This window comes from Bubalus bubalis, chromosome 14, assembly GCF_019923935.1.
Source record: "Bubalus bubalis isolate 160015118507 breed Murrah chromosome 14, NDDB_SH_1, whole genome shotgun sequence".
Lineage (NCBI taxonomy): Eukaryota > Metazoa > Chordata > Mammalia > Artiodactyla > Bovidae > Bubalus > Bubalus bubalis.
This window is the reverse complement of record NC_059170.1, coordinates 14,550,844-14,564,238: the sequence shown is the minus strand read 5'-3', so window position 1 is coordinate 14,564,238 and position 13,395 is coordinate 14,550,844. Positions and strand designations below refer to the sequence as shown.

The 13,395-nt window shown below is 44.2% G+C and overlaps 1 non-coding gene across 1 annotated transcript; it reads left to right on the top strand.

Annotated features, from left to right (window-relative positions):
* Positions 1 to 3,602: 3,602 nt before the first annotated feature.
* LOC112578989 lies at positions 3,603 to 3,705 on the top strand. Its single transcript, XR_003103425.3, has one exon. It is a non-coding gene; the product is annotated as a U6 spliceosomal RNA (small nuclear RNA).
* Positions 3,706 to 13,395: the final 9,690 nt, after the last annotated feature.

Here is a 13,395-nt window from a genome sequence, read left to right as displayed (position 1 = left end):
TGGACATTTTCCTGTACTATATTAAGTGAAAAAAAGCTAGGAACTACAATAACAACAACAAAGAACATGCAATTTAGCCAATTTTTTCAAAACAAAATTATATGTTATGATAGATGACGTTCTTGGCCCCACTTCTTGACTATTTTCTGATTCTACACCCATGGCCCCCAGACCTTGGATTCAGTCATGCGAGTTGCTGGGACCAATAAAAGGGGGTGAAAGCAACGTGTGTGAGCCAATTTTATCCTAAGTCATCAGAGCCCTTGTACAGTCCCACTTGTTCTATCAGGTTTCTGCCCAACTCCATGAGAAGAGTGTAACTGAGCTGACATTTGTTCTCAGGAGGAGAATGAGAGCCACGTGGGGCAGAGCAGAGCCGCCCAACCAAATTCAGCCTAGGTCAGCTGACCCCCAGCTGCTCAGATTCATTAGTAATTGCTGTGTTAAGGTCCGAGATTTGAGATGGCACATTTTTCTGCCAATAATTAGTTGACATATATCTGAAGCAATACCTAAAAATTAGGATTGCATTGTTACAGATATTTATTATTTTATTATTTATTTTCTGAATAAAGTGTACGTGTATTAGTCTGATAATAAGTCAGAAATGAGTTACAATAAATGGAGAAGCAGGGGCTTCCCTGGTGGTCCAGTGGTTAAGAATCCACCTGCCAATGAAGGGGACACAGGTTCAATCCCTGGTCCAGGAAGATCCCACATGCTACAGGGAACTGAGCCGGTGTACCACAAGTACTGAGCCTGTGCTCCACACCACCCTGCTCACCACAACCAGAAAAAAGCCCATGCAGTGCAATGAAGACCCAGCACAGCCAGAAATATATAAATGAATTGAAAATAAAAATAAATAATCTCAAACAATAGAAAAACAGAAAAACAAAGAGAAGATAATGAACTCAAATTCAAGATCTCAAAGGATTCCTGGAAAAATGTTCTACTACCCAAATTAATACACAGCTTGCGCTCACTGAATGCCCACTATAACCCAGATATTTTAATGTGTCCCCCTACCCCTCTCCTTTCTTTGGCTACCATCTTTACTATTTTCAAAGGAATAAAGTGAGACAGGATTCTTTTCATTTTACAGTTGAGGAATCTGAAGTCTGAATAAGTTATGTAGCACACCTAAACTTACTCAGCTACAAATGATCAGAGCTGAGAAGTCAGCCACCCTTATGATATGATATGAAGTCACCACCCTTAATTAATGCTAGGGACCTCCCAGATCCCTGGTCCTGCCAAAATTCTTCTGCTAACCTTAGGAATTTTATTTTGAGTTCCATGGAGTCCTGAAGGTCTGCCATTGCTCTTTCGCTGTGAAGTTACTCACACTACAGGCCCACCTCCAATAAGGTGGGGATGATGGATTAAAGAAAGCCACAAACTTCCTAGGCCAAGTGAATGCTGTAGCAATGAGATTCTAGGGTTCCGGGATGTCCTGAGCTCCCCCCTGGATCTTTTGGAGCATTCTTGGAATCCTCCCAGCCTGTTCTGAAAAAGTCCAAGGAGTCTCTTGGAGAGGTCCACAAGGGAACTGAGTTCCCCAGCTGACAGTGCCTGGGAAGCCCCAGTATAACAACACCTCATCCCAGGTGCGCCATCTGGAAAGAGAATCCTCAGGCTCCAGTTGAAACCATGTGGAGCAGACTCCAGGTAACCATGTGGTGCAAAGAAGAGCTGACCCACCAAGCCTTGCTGCTGCATGAGCAAAATAAATGATTGCTGTTGTTTTAAACCACAAAATGTGGTTTCATTTGCTATGTAGCAATAGATAACTGGAATAGTGGATACTTTTTTTCTCAAGTGATGAAGAAAGGAAAGAAGGGATAGACAGAGCAAGGGAGAGAACAAGGAAGAAGTATTTGCCACTTTATTCTCTGGAGAAAATTTCATGAATGAATAAAATTCTCCTAGTGAGAAAAGCACCCTGACTCCTGGACCTCTACGGTCCTCCGGGGAAAGAAGGGTGTAGTTTTGGCTCTGCGTTAGGCTCCCTCTGGTTTGCTTTCCTTGTCTTCAGCAAACTCAGAATGGCAAAAGAACTGAATTCCCAGTGTGATCCTACGCTTATCCAGGCAGAGAGGCAGAAGTTTTATTTCTACACTTTTTTGTGTATTTATTTATTTATCCTGTCAAAGGAATTTCCAAACTTGTCATTTTAACCACAGGGAATTTTTCATCCATTTTGGAATTTCAATCACCATGTCACTGAATGGTGATGGTGATGTAGGGGCCGCCAAGCTCCTTTGAGTAGCATAAATCCCATGGCCTCTGCCTCCAGGTAAGCCAGTCCCCAGTGACCTGCTGCCACAAGCAGTCAACCAAAGGAAGCTGGACTCTGGTTACAAAGTGACATTCTGGTATAAGATGCTCATGTGAATGGTAGATTCCTTCTTCTCCTTGAATTGTGATAAAATTCTAACAAAATAGGTTAGACCTTTTCAAGGTCTGTAACTTCTGGAGTGGCAAAGCAAACCTAAGAGTCCATCTGGACCAGACATCTGACTCTAGTCTGCGAAATAAATAAATATTCCAGGATATACCTAGAATATCCATCGTTAGCCCATCAGATGAATTTTCCAGCCTTCTACTTCTATTTTCAGCTCTTTACTATACAGAGCCATGTCCTGAAAACTGCACTTCATAAATCTTACAAAGTTGGCTTCCTATTAGAGTTGACAGACCATAATCAGAGGTACTAGGGGGAGGTTAGAGAAGAGAAGGAAGGGAGAAACCACGGTATTTCTCTCTATGACTCTCTTTCAGACCAGAGACTGGAACTCTTCCATGACTCCCATTGGTGCAGGATGGCCTTAGCTCCCAGCTTCCCAGGCTCTGTTAACGCCATCTCCTGCCTTTAGACTTGTATCCCATTTCTAAGCTGTTGATGTCTTGTTCCAGATACTTAGCACCAACACTCCTGTGTATTCCACCATGCCCTTAACTTCTTCTACTCCAGATTAGACTCTTAAAGTTCATTACCTTAAATGCTGAGATATAAGACTCTCATCATTACACTCTTCTTAATCTTGGTGCAATCAGGCTTTCTTTCTATCCATGAGCACACGTATCCCATGGACATCCCTTAGGTCACCAGGGCTTGGACCTGAGCTCCAAGAGCAAGCACTCACTTGAAACGTCACATTTTGGTGCTTGCTTCTACTATGGTCTTTCCAGTAGTCATGTCTGATGTGAAAGTTGGGCCATAAAGAAAATAATACTTTTGACCTGTGGTATTGGAGAAGACTCTTGAGAGTCCCTTGGGCTGAAAGGAGATCCAAACAGTCCATCCTAAAGGAAATCAGTCCTGAATATTCATTGGAAGGACTGATGCTGAAGTTGAAACTCCAATACTTTGGCCGCCTGATGCAAAGAACTGACTCACTGGAAAAGACCCTAATGCTGGGAAAGATTGAAGGCAGGAGAAGGGGACAACAGATGAAGAGATGTTTGGATGACATCACTCTGTGGACATGAGTTTGAGCAAGCCCTGGGAGTTGGTGATGGACAGGGAAGCCTGGTGTGCTGCAGTCTATGAGGTAGCAAAAAGTCAGATACCACTGAGTGACTGAACTGAACTGAGTGCTTGCTTCAGCAGCCCTATACTAAAATTGGAACTATACAGAGAAAGTTAGTATGAGCCCTGCATAAGGATGAAACATAATTCATGAAGTGTTCCATATTTTTAGAGTCTAAAAAAGAGTGGCTATATGTATGTGCACAACTGATTCATTTTCTTGTATACCTGAAATTAACACAACATTGTAAATCAATTATATTTCAATAAAAAATGTTTTTAAGTGCCCCACTTTAGATGAAAGTCTCTCATGGGTAAGCAACTCCAGTATAATTTACACAAGTCCTTGAAGGTTTCAGACTGTGCTACATATGTGTCTTTATCATCATTACCCTGTTGTCACCAAGAATTTAGCATCTGAGACAGAAAGGCATGGGAGGGGAATCCTGGTCCCATCTACTTCTCTCACTTCCATCCGTCCACCAGCCCACCCTTCATTGATTCCAATGAGCTTATGGATTAAGTGTAAAGATTCAGGAATCTGGAAAACCAAGAATTAATTATTTATTAATTAATACAATATAACCTCATTTTTTAACTGTGTGAACTTTACAAATTATTTACCTTTATGAGCCTTAGTTCATTTTCTGTAAAATAGGACCTACCTCATCAGATTGCTATAAGGATTGAAAATTCTGATGTATAATATACCTATACTTTATCAATGACAGTTATTCTTTTATTCTGATGAGCATCTATTCACTGGGCATTTTATGCATGCCAGACACTGTGCTGGGTGGTAATACCACAGAGTTTCTCAAGTTGATCTGGGAAAGTTTAGACTGTCAACAATCAGAATGGAATTTATCCACTCTGAGCCTCAGTTTTCTGTTCTGTCAAGTGGGATTGGCAATGATAGCTATCAATCAATATCTCCTGTGAGGAATAAGTCAAGCAATTCCTGTAAAGTGCTTGGCTTGGGACTTGGCATAAAACTAGCTCCAAATAAGTGTGTGTTGAAGAAGAAGGAAGAGGAGGAGAAGAAGAGGAAGAAGAAGGATGAGGAGGAAAACGAGAAAAGAGTGCAGACAGTGAAAAAGGACATAGAGGAGGAAGGAGAGGAGGAGAAGACAACCTTGATGCAGATCCCAGGAGCGATTCAAAGATGCTGCTGCCTGAAAGTGAGTCCAAACAAACCCTGTGCAAAACCTTAGAAATTCTCATGAAGCTGCCTGTCCAGCTCCTGTGGTCTGAGCAATGCCAGAGGCCCACAGAAAGCAGAAATCATGATAACAGACCTGGTCTAATTTCCATGGAGAGCAAAGTACTATGAGGTCAAAAAAGGCACTTATGGACCTCAAGTAGGGGATGCCAACCTTCTGTGTGATGAGAGCCAAGATCTAAACCCTCTCCGAACATGAGCCCTCTCTGTGAAAAGGCAGAAGTACCACAAGCCCAGACCAGATTTACGGTAACACAGCAGGACTGGATTAGATAATGTCTGCTAAGCATTTTGGACTCCTTGGAGAACGGTCATCTATAAATAGCAGGTGGTGGTATTATTATTAATCAGGCAACCTCTCATTGAAGCTAATTGCTACTGAAGCCAGTGGACATTTACCTGGGTGTAGCCAAGAAATCAGGCTTTACAGCAGCAATCCATTATTTATTTATCATTAGATTAGTGGCCAAGAAAGAAATGCATGAAGAACATAAAGAGCAGTGATATTTGTTGTCTACAAGAAGGCCCCAAAGGGAAAAATATCTGTTTTTCTTGGTATAAAGACTTGGGTTCTGGGGACTTCCATGGTGGTCCAGTGGCTAAGACTCTGCGCTTCCAATGCAAGGGGCCCGGGTTCCATCCCTGGTCAGGGAACTAGATCTCACACGCTGTAACTAAAGACCCTGCATGCCACAACTATAACCCAGTGCAGCCAAATAAATGTTTGATTTTTTTTTTTTTTTTTTTTTTACAAAAAGACTTGCGTTCTACAGGGAGTCCAATCTGGCACTCTGTGATGACCTAGAGAGGAGGGATGGGAGGAGAAGGGGGAGGCTCAAGAGAGAGGAGATATGTGTGTAGCTGTGGTTGATTTCCATTGCTGTACAGTGGAAGCCAACACCACATTGTAGAAGTTAAAAAAGAAAAAGTGACTTGGGTTCTAATCCTACTTCCTCCTCTGACTGGGTACATAGATAAGGTAATTAACTTCACTCTTCTGAGCCCAGTTTCTTCATCTATAAAAAATAAACACAGTTCTTACCTCAGGCAGGGATTTTGAAGACAAAGTGAGATAATGAATGTTTAGTCCCAAGTCCGCTGCCTGGTTTGAGATAACTGTGGCAGCAAGGGACACAAGCCCAACAACTTTATTCCATGGACTCCCCAGTACCTTCTGGTCTGAAGCTGCCTTCTTGCCTGTTCCTGACCACAGTGAGTGCAAAAATAATAAAGGACTTCTACACTGGCTCTTCACTTGTTATATCATTTAGTCTTTACAATTCTGGAATGTGGACTGACTATATAAATATTCCCGTGGGGAAGCTGGGGTTCAGAGAGGTTAACACTTTGCCCATTAACAGCTACTATAAATGGTCCATCTGAGATTCTGCCAAAAAACTCCTCTCCCTTTCTTGGTAGAAGGACAAGCTCTGAGAAGTGCGTGAGCCCTGATGGTTCTCAGTGCTTCACTCGGACCATGATTGCTTAAATCAAAACTAGAGCCTAGACCCAGGTGGCTAGAGAATTCAGGAAGGCAAGATGCTTCGTTGGAACATCTAGATTGTGTGTGTGTGAAAGTCGCTCAGTCGTGTCCGACTCTGCAACCTCATGGACTACACAGTCCATGGAATTCTCCAGGCCAGAATACTAGAGTGGGTAGCCTTTCCCTTCTCCAGGGAATCTTCCCAACCCAGGGATCGAACCCAGGTCTCCCACATTGCAAGTGGATTCTTTACCAGCTGAACCACAAGGGAAGCCTAGGGGGATAGAATTCTTTACTTCCTCTTTGTAACAAAGAACTGGTTTAAATCAGAGAATGGTGTGAAATTCTGCATGCTTACACAACTCTCAACACTTTAGGATGTGTATGGTCAAGGAATTAGATGGTAAAAATGTAGGTGGTTGACTTTTCATCGATTATGAAAATGTTGAGTATCTATCATTTGCTGGACCCTTTTAGGCAGTATCCTTCACAGAGCTCAAAGTCCAGGAATGAACCATCATCAAATCATTATTCTTTTGAGTCATATGAAATTACCTACACTTGACTATCTCACAGATGCTGCACATAGTTCAACTTATAGTTACATAATCAGTTATATTGAAATTGCCTTTTTATGTTTTTGATTGTGCCACAGGGCATGTGGGATCTTAGTTCCCTGACCAGGGATCAACCTGTGCCCCCTGCATTGGAATCTTAGAGTCTTAACCACTGGACTGCTAGGGAAGTCCCAAATACACTGAGATTGTGATTAGAGCTATGGACATTCTATGCTATGCTATGCTATGCTAAGTCACTTCAGTCGTGTCCGACTCTGTGCGACCCCATAGATAGCAGCCACCAGGCTCCCCCATCCCTGGGATTCTCCAGGCAAGAACACTGGAGTGGGTTGCCATTTCCTTCTCCAATGGATGAAAGTGAAAAGTGAAAGTGAAGTTGCTCAGTCGTGTCCGACTCTTAGCGACCCCATGGACTGCAGCCTACCAGGCTCCTCCGCCATGGGATTTTCCAGGCAAGAGTACTGGAGTGGGGTCTAGAGGCTATTATATTTAAAAAGTGAAAGAGAAGCTATGTCTGGGCTCATGGGGTGATCAACATTGGCATGAGATGCATCCATAGTAGAAGGCAAGGATTTCAGGCAGGGCCTGTGGATCAAGGTAAAGACTTTGGATTTAATCCTGATAAGGAATAGAGAGGATTCATTCCTGCTCATCAGACCCTTATTAGATACCAGGAACCAAGCTGAGCACAGAGGGCAAAAAGGTGCATTTAGCACAAACTTTACATTGTCGAAGAGACAGGAATGGAGGGTCATCAAAGAAGTCACAGTGCAGTGTAGTAAGTGACAGGATGAAAGTGGGTCAGGGCTGAAAGGCAACAAGTACTGACAAGGTCAGAGACGGAGTTTGGTCAGATGACACCAGGGCAGGTGTCATGTGCAATGGGTTTGACCAATGACCAGGTAGCCCTTAGGTAAAGGGAGGAATAGCATCTCCAAAGGCAAAGGGTTTCCAGCATGTACATCACCCGAAGTCAGGCCATTCTAGGATTTTGTCCTGTCTCATCACTACCCCATACAAACACAGTACACCCCAGAAAACAGGAAGACTTTCCAGAACACATAAAGGGGTTTCAAAATACAAGACACCTTCTGACCCCATCACCTTTATATCTTCTCATTCTCTTTGGGTTGAGTGGCAGTAATGTGTAGCAGAAAGGAAGGAAGCTATGAGTCCAAATCCCAGCTCTGCCTTTTCATGTCTGTGTGATGTGGGGTAAGGGAAGTCTCTCAAAGGAGGTTGATAACTGCTACCCCACGTGGCTGTTATAAGTATGAAGGGAGATCCTAGGTGCTCAAGACAGATAAAAATAATAGCAGATCATTGACTTCCCTGGTGGTCCAGTGGCTAAGAGTCTGCCTGCCAGTGCAAGGAACATGGATTCAATCCCTGGTCAGGGAACTAAGAGCCCACACAGGGCTTAGCTGCTGCAGGGCAACTAAGCCTAAGTACTGCAACTCCTCAGCCCAAGCTCTAGAACCCACAAGTCACAACATGAGAAGACACCAGAATAAGAATCCTGTGTACTACAACTAGAGAGTAGCCCCCGCTCACTGCAACTAGAGAAAGCCCGCAGGCAGCAATGAAGATCCAGTGCAGTCAAAAATTAAGTAATTAATTTAAAAATATTCACAGAGCATCTACACTGAGTTCTTCCTGGGGAGGTGCCAAGAACTTGATGTGACTTTTTCACTTATTCCATATCACCTCCAGACATGATCAAGGCTCTCATTTAGTTCATTTTACATGAGAGGAAACTGGGGCATGGGGATGAACCAACTTGATAGAAACAGTATCACAGCCCAGCGGGCTGATGCCAGAGACTAAATGCCTGATAATTAGGCTACAGCCCCTTCAGAGAGTCTTAATTATCTGTGGGTCTTGGATCCATCTGCAAATCTATTTCTTCCCTGGGAAAATGTGCAGACATTTTGCACGCAAGTTCAGGGGTTTCTAGAGTCCCCAGAGTCTGTCCATGGACTCCCAAGTCTATAACCCCTAGGGCACCAAACCGGCAGACCACATGATAGAACTCACAGCCAGCTTCCATGTGGGTGAGGAGGGAGGAGAGAAAGAACCAGAAGAGTGGCCCAGGGAAGGTGCCTGCAACTTGCCCAGGCTAGTAGAAGCTGGAGTCTGCTGGGGGAGGAAGGCAGGCACGAAGCACGCTGTCACAGGAGGAAGGGGAGGAGGAACATGCATCGGGTGACAACCAGAGTCACGGCAGGGTGGGCCGGGCCTCAGCTGGAGGAACACCTCCAAGGAGCCCAGAGCTTCTGACTCAGGACGGGGTCATTGAGGCTGCAGTGCCTCCAGGGAAACACGAGGGAGAGGCCCACAGGAGCCAGAGCTGTGTGCAAGTGGCAGCAACAGCAGGGCTCAACCTGGGCTTCAGGGAGAGGTGGTGCCAGGACAACCCAGCCATGTGTCTGTAAACCCGACCAGCCCTGGCCTGGGGAGGCTTGGGGAGGGCCTGGCAGGACCGCCTTCCCAGGGAGGAGGTCGAACAGGCTGCCAGGAGGCCTGGGGTGGGGATGGGTCCAGGCCAGGGTGAGGCTGCTTCCCAGTGGCCTGGGAGGATGAGAATCCCAGGCCACCCTAGGAGTAGTAATTCAGCCCATGTCAAGCTAGGGCTTGACGGGGGCACCCTTCTACCATCCAATCCAGAAAGGCCCATAAAGGTTATTTTTTCTGATAAGAGTTTTGAATATTATCAAGTTGTTTGATTTTTTTTTCAACTTTTTATTTTAAAATGATTATAAACTCACCAGAAGTTATAATAATAATTGTAATAACAGCAATAATAATATAATAATAGTATACGGAGTCCCTTGGACTTTTGTCTAGCTGCCCCCAAATGGCAGCCACTTACCACTGTTATACAATATCAAAACCAGAAAAATAATGTTGATAAAATCTTGTTACCTAGACTACAGTCCTTCATCAGTTTCAAATGTCCATGAAGCTTTAAATCAATGGTTGGCATTTACAAAACGGTGCTGGGCCACCTCCCTCGCCCTTAAGTAAGGTTAATGTTGGTTTGATTGGGAGGCAGAGGGCAGGAGAGAAAAACAAATGCAAGCAGTTGTCATGCCTTCTGTCACAACTGTAACCACACCATGTGGCTCAGACACAATGCAACTTGACCTGACACCTTCTGTGAATCAGCCACAACACGGCACACAGGTGGAGTCAGATCTTGACACGTACCTGGTGGCTTCTATGGCCACTTGCTTTGCTTATATGGGCTGATGGGTGGCCTCCCCAAAACCTTGCCCAGGTCCTAACCTTCAGATCCTGTGAGTGTAATCTTTGGAAAAGGGGGTCTTTGGAGACGTAATTAAATTAAGAATCTTGAGGTGGAATCATCCTAGATTCTGCATCAGTTCAGTTCAGTTCAATTCAGTTGAGTTGCTCAGTCGTGTCCGACTCTGCAACCCCATGAACCACAGCATGCCAGGCCTCCCTGTCCATCATCAACTCCCTCCCAGAGTCTACCCAAACCCATGTCCATTGAGTCGGTAATGCCATCCAACCATCTCATCCTCTGTCATCCCCTTCTCCTGCCCTCAATCTTGCCCAGCATCAGGGTCTTTTCAAATGAATCAGCTCTTCGCATCAGGTGGCCAAAGTATTGGAGTTTCAGCTTCAATATCAGTCCTTCCAATGAACACCCAGGACTGATCTCTTTTAGGATGGACTGGTTGGATCTCCTTGCAGCCAGTCCAAGGGACTCTCAAGAGTCTTCTCCAACACTGCAGTTCAAAAGCATCAATTCTTCGGCTCTCAGCTTTCTTTATTGTCCAACTCTCACATCCTTACATGACTACTGGAAAAACCATAGCCTTGACTAGACGGACCTTTGTTGGCAAAGTAATGCTCTGCTTTTTAATATGCTTTCTAGGTTGGTCATAACTTTCCTTCCAAGGAGGAAGTGTCTTTTAATTTCATGGCTGTAGTCACCATCTGCAGTGATTTTGGAGCCCAGAAAAATAAAGTCAGCCACTGTTTCCCCATCTATTTGCCATGAAGAGATGGGACCAGATGCCATGATCTTTGTTTTCTGAATGTTGAACTTTAAGCCAACTTTTTCACTCTCCTCTTTCACTTTCATCAAGAAGCTCTTTAGTTCTTCTTCACTTTCTGCCATAAGGGTGGTGCCATCTGCATATCTGAGGTTATTGATATTTCTCCTGGCAATCTTGAGTCCAGCTTGTGCTTCCTCCAGCCCAGTGTTTCTCATGATGTACTCTGCATATAAGTTAAATAAACAGGGTGACAATATACAGCCTTGATGTACTCCTTTTCCTATTTGGAACCAGTCTGTTGTTCCATGTCCAGTTCAAACTGTTGCTTCCTGACCTGCATATAGGTTTCTCAAGAGGCAGATCAGGTGGTCTGGTATTCCCATCTCTTTCAGAATTTTCCACAGTTTATTGTGATCCACACAGTCAAAGGCTTTGGCATAGTCAATAAAGCAGAAATAGATGCTTTTCTGGAACTCTCTTGCTTTTTCGATGATCCAGCAGAGGTTGGCAATTTGATCTCTGGTTCCTCTGCTTTTTCTAAAACCAGCTTGAACCTCTGGAAGTTCATGGTTCACATATTGCTGAAGCCTGGCTTGGAGAATTTTGAGCGTTACTTTAGTAGCGTGTGAGATGAGTGCGATTGTGCAGTAGTTTGAGTATTCTTTGGCATTGCCTTTCTTCAGGATTGGAATGAAAACTTACCTTTTCCAGTCCTGTGGCAACTGCTGAGTTTTCCTAATTTGCTGGCATATTCACTGCAGCACTTTCACAGCATCATCTTTCAGGATTTGGAATAGCTCAACTGGAATTCCATCACCTCCACTAGCTTTGTTCATAGTGATGCTTCCTAAGGCCACTTGACTTCACATTCCAGGATGTCTGGCTCTAGGTGAGTGATCATACCATCGTGATTATCTTGGTCATGAAGAGCATTTTTGTACAGTTCTTCTATGTATTCTTGCCACCTCTTCTTAATATCTTCTGCTTTTGTTAGGTCCATACAATTTCTGTCCTTTATTGTGCCCATCTTTGCATGAAATTTTCCCTTGGTATCTCTAATTTTCTTGAAGAGATCTCTAGTCTTTCACATTCTATTGTTTTCCTCTATTTCTTTGCATTGATCACTGAAGAAGGCTTTCTTATCTCTTCTTGCTATTCTTTGGACTCTGCTTTCAGATGCTTATATCTTTCCTTTTCTCCTTTGCTTTTCACTTCCCTTCTTTTCACAGCTATTTGTAAGGCCTCCTCAGACAGCCTTTTTGCTTTTTTGCATTTCTTTTCCTTGGGGATGGTCTTGATTCCTGTCTCCTGTACAATGTCACGAACCTCCGTCCATATTTCATCGGGCACTCTATCAGATCTAGTCCCTTAAATTTATTTCTCACTTCCACTGTATAAGGGATTTGATTTAAGTCATACCTGAATGGTCTAGTGGTTTTCTCCATTTTCTTCAATTTCAGTTTGAATTTGGCAGTAAGGAGTTGCCTAGTGATCTGAGCCACATTCAGCTCCCGATCTTGTTTTTGCTGACTGTATAGAGCTTCTCCATCTTTGACTATCCACATAGTCCTTAAATCCCATATTGTTGTTGTCCAGTTGCTAAGTCACTTCTGACTCTTTGTGACCCTATGGACTGTAGCCCATCAGGGTCCTCTGACCATGGGATTTCCCAGGAAAGAATACTGGAGTGGGTTCCACTTCCTTCTCCAGGAGATCTTATTAACCCAGGGATAGAACCCACATCTCCTACACTGTAGATGGATTCTTTACTGCTGAGCCACCCAGAAAGCCCTAAACCCAAGGATAAGAGAGGAAAACACAAAGAGAAAAAGAGAAGGCCTCCAAGACAGAGGAGGGATTGGAGCAAGGCAGTCACAAGGAATATTGTGGCCACTGGAAAGACAATGATGGACTTTTTTCTAGAGCTTCCAAAGATAGCACAACCCTCTGACACCTCGATTTCAGGTTTCCAGCCTCCAGGACTATGAGAGAATACATTTCTGTTGTTCTAAGCCACCCTGCTTGTGGTAATTTGATATGTCAGTCCCAAGAAAACAACGCATTCTAGAATAAATATTGCCCATCCGCAGAGCCCTGGCTTTTCACCACACAAGCATGCAGACATTATCTGATCTGTTCCTTACCTGGGCAAGAATTCTGATCCCAGGCTACGGACCAGGAAACAGGCACAGAGCTCTGCTTTGCCCGAGGATGCACAGCTGCTCGCGGCTGCTCTGTGACTCAAACTCATCTCTGGCTCCCTCCCAAGCCCCTGATCTTCACTCTGGTCATTAATGGCCGAGCAGAAGGACAGCTGGTTGCCTGTTGGAGCAAGTGTTTGTTCTGAAGCTTTGGCCTCTTTCTATGTAAAAAGAAAAATGCCCACCAGTGGATCTAGGAACTGGGAAAGGACAATTCCTGGGTCATTCTCACTGACCATGCCTCCATCTGAGACAAGGATGACATACATTGTTGAGGGGAATGGTGTGGGCACCCCATATAACATGCCCCAGGGAGCATCCTTCACTGGGTTCCCCAACAGACCCTCT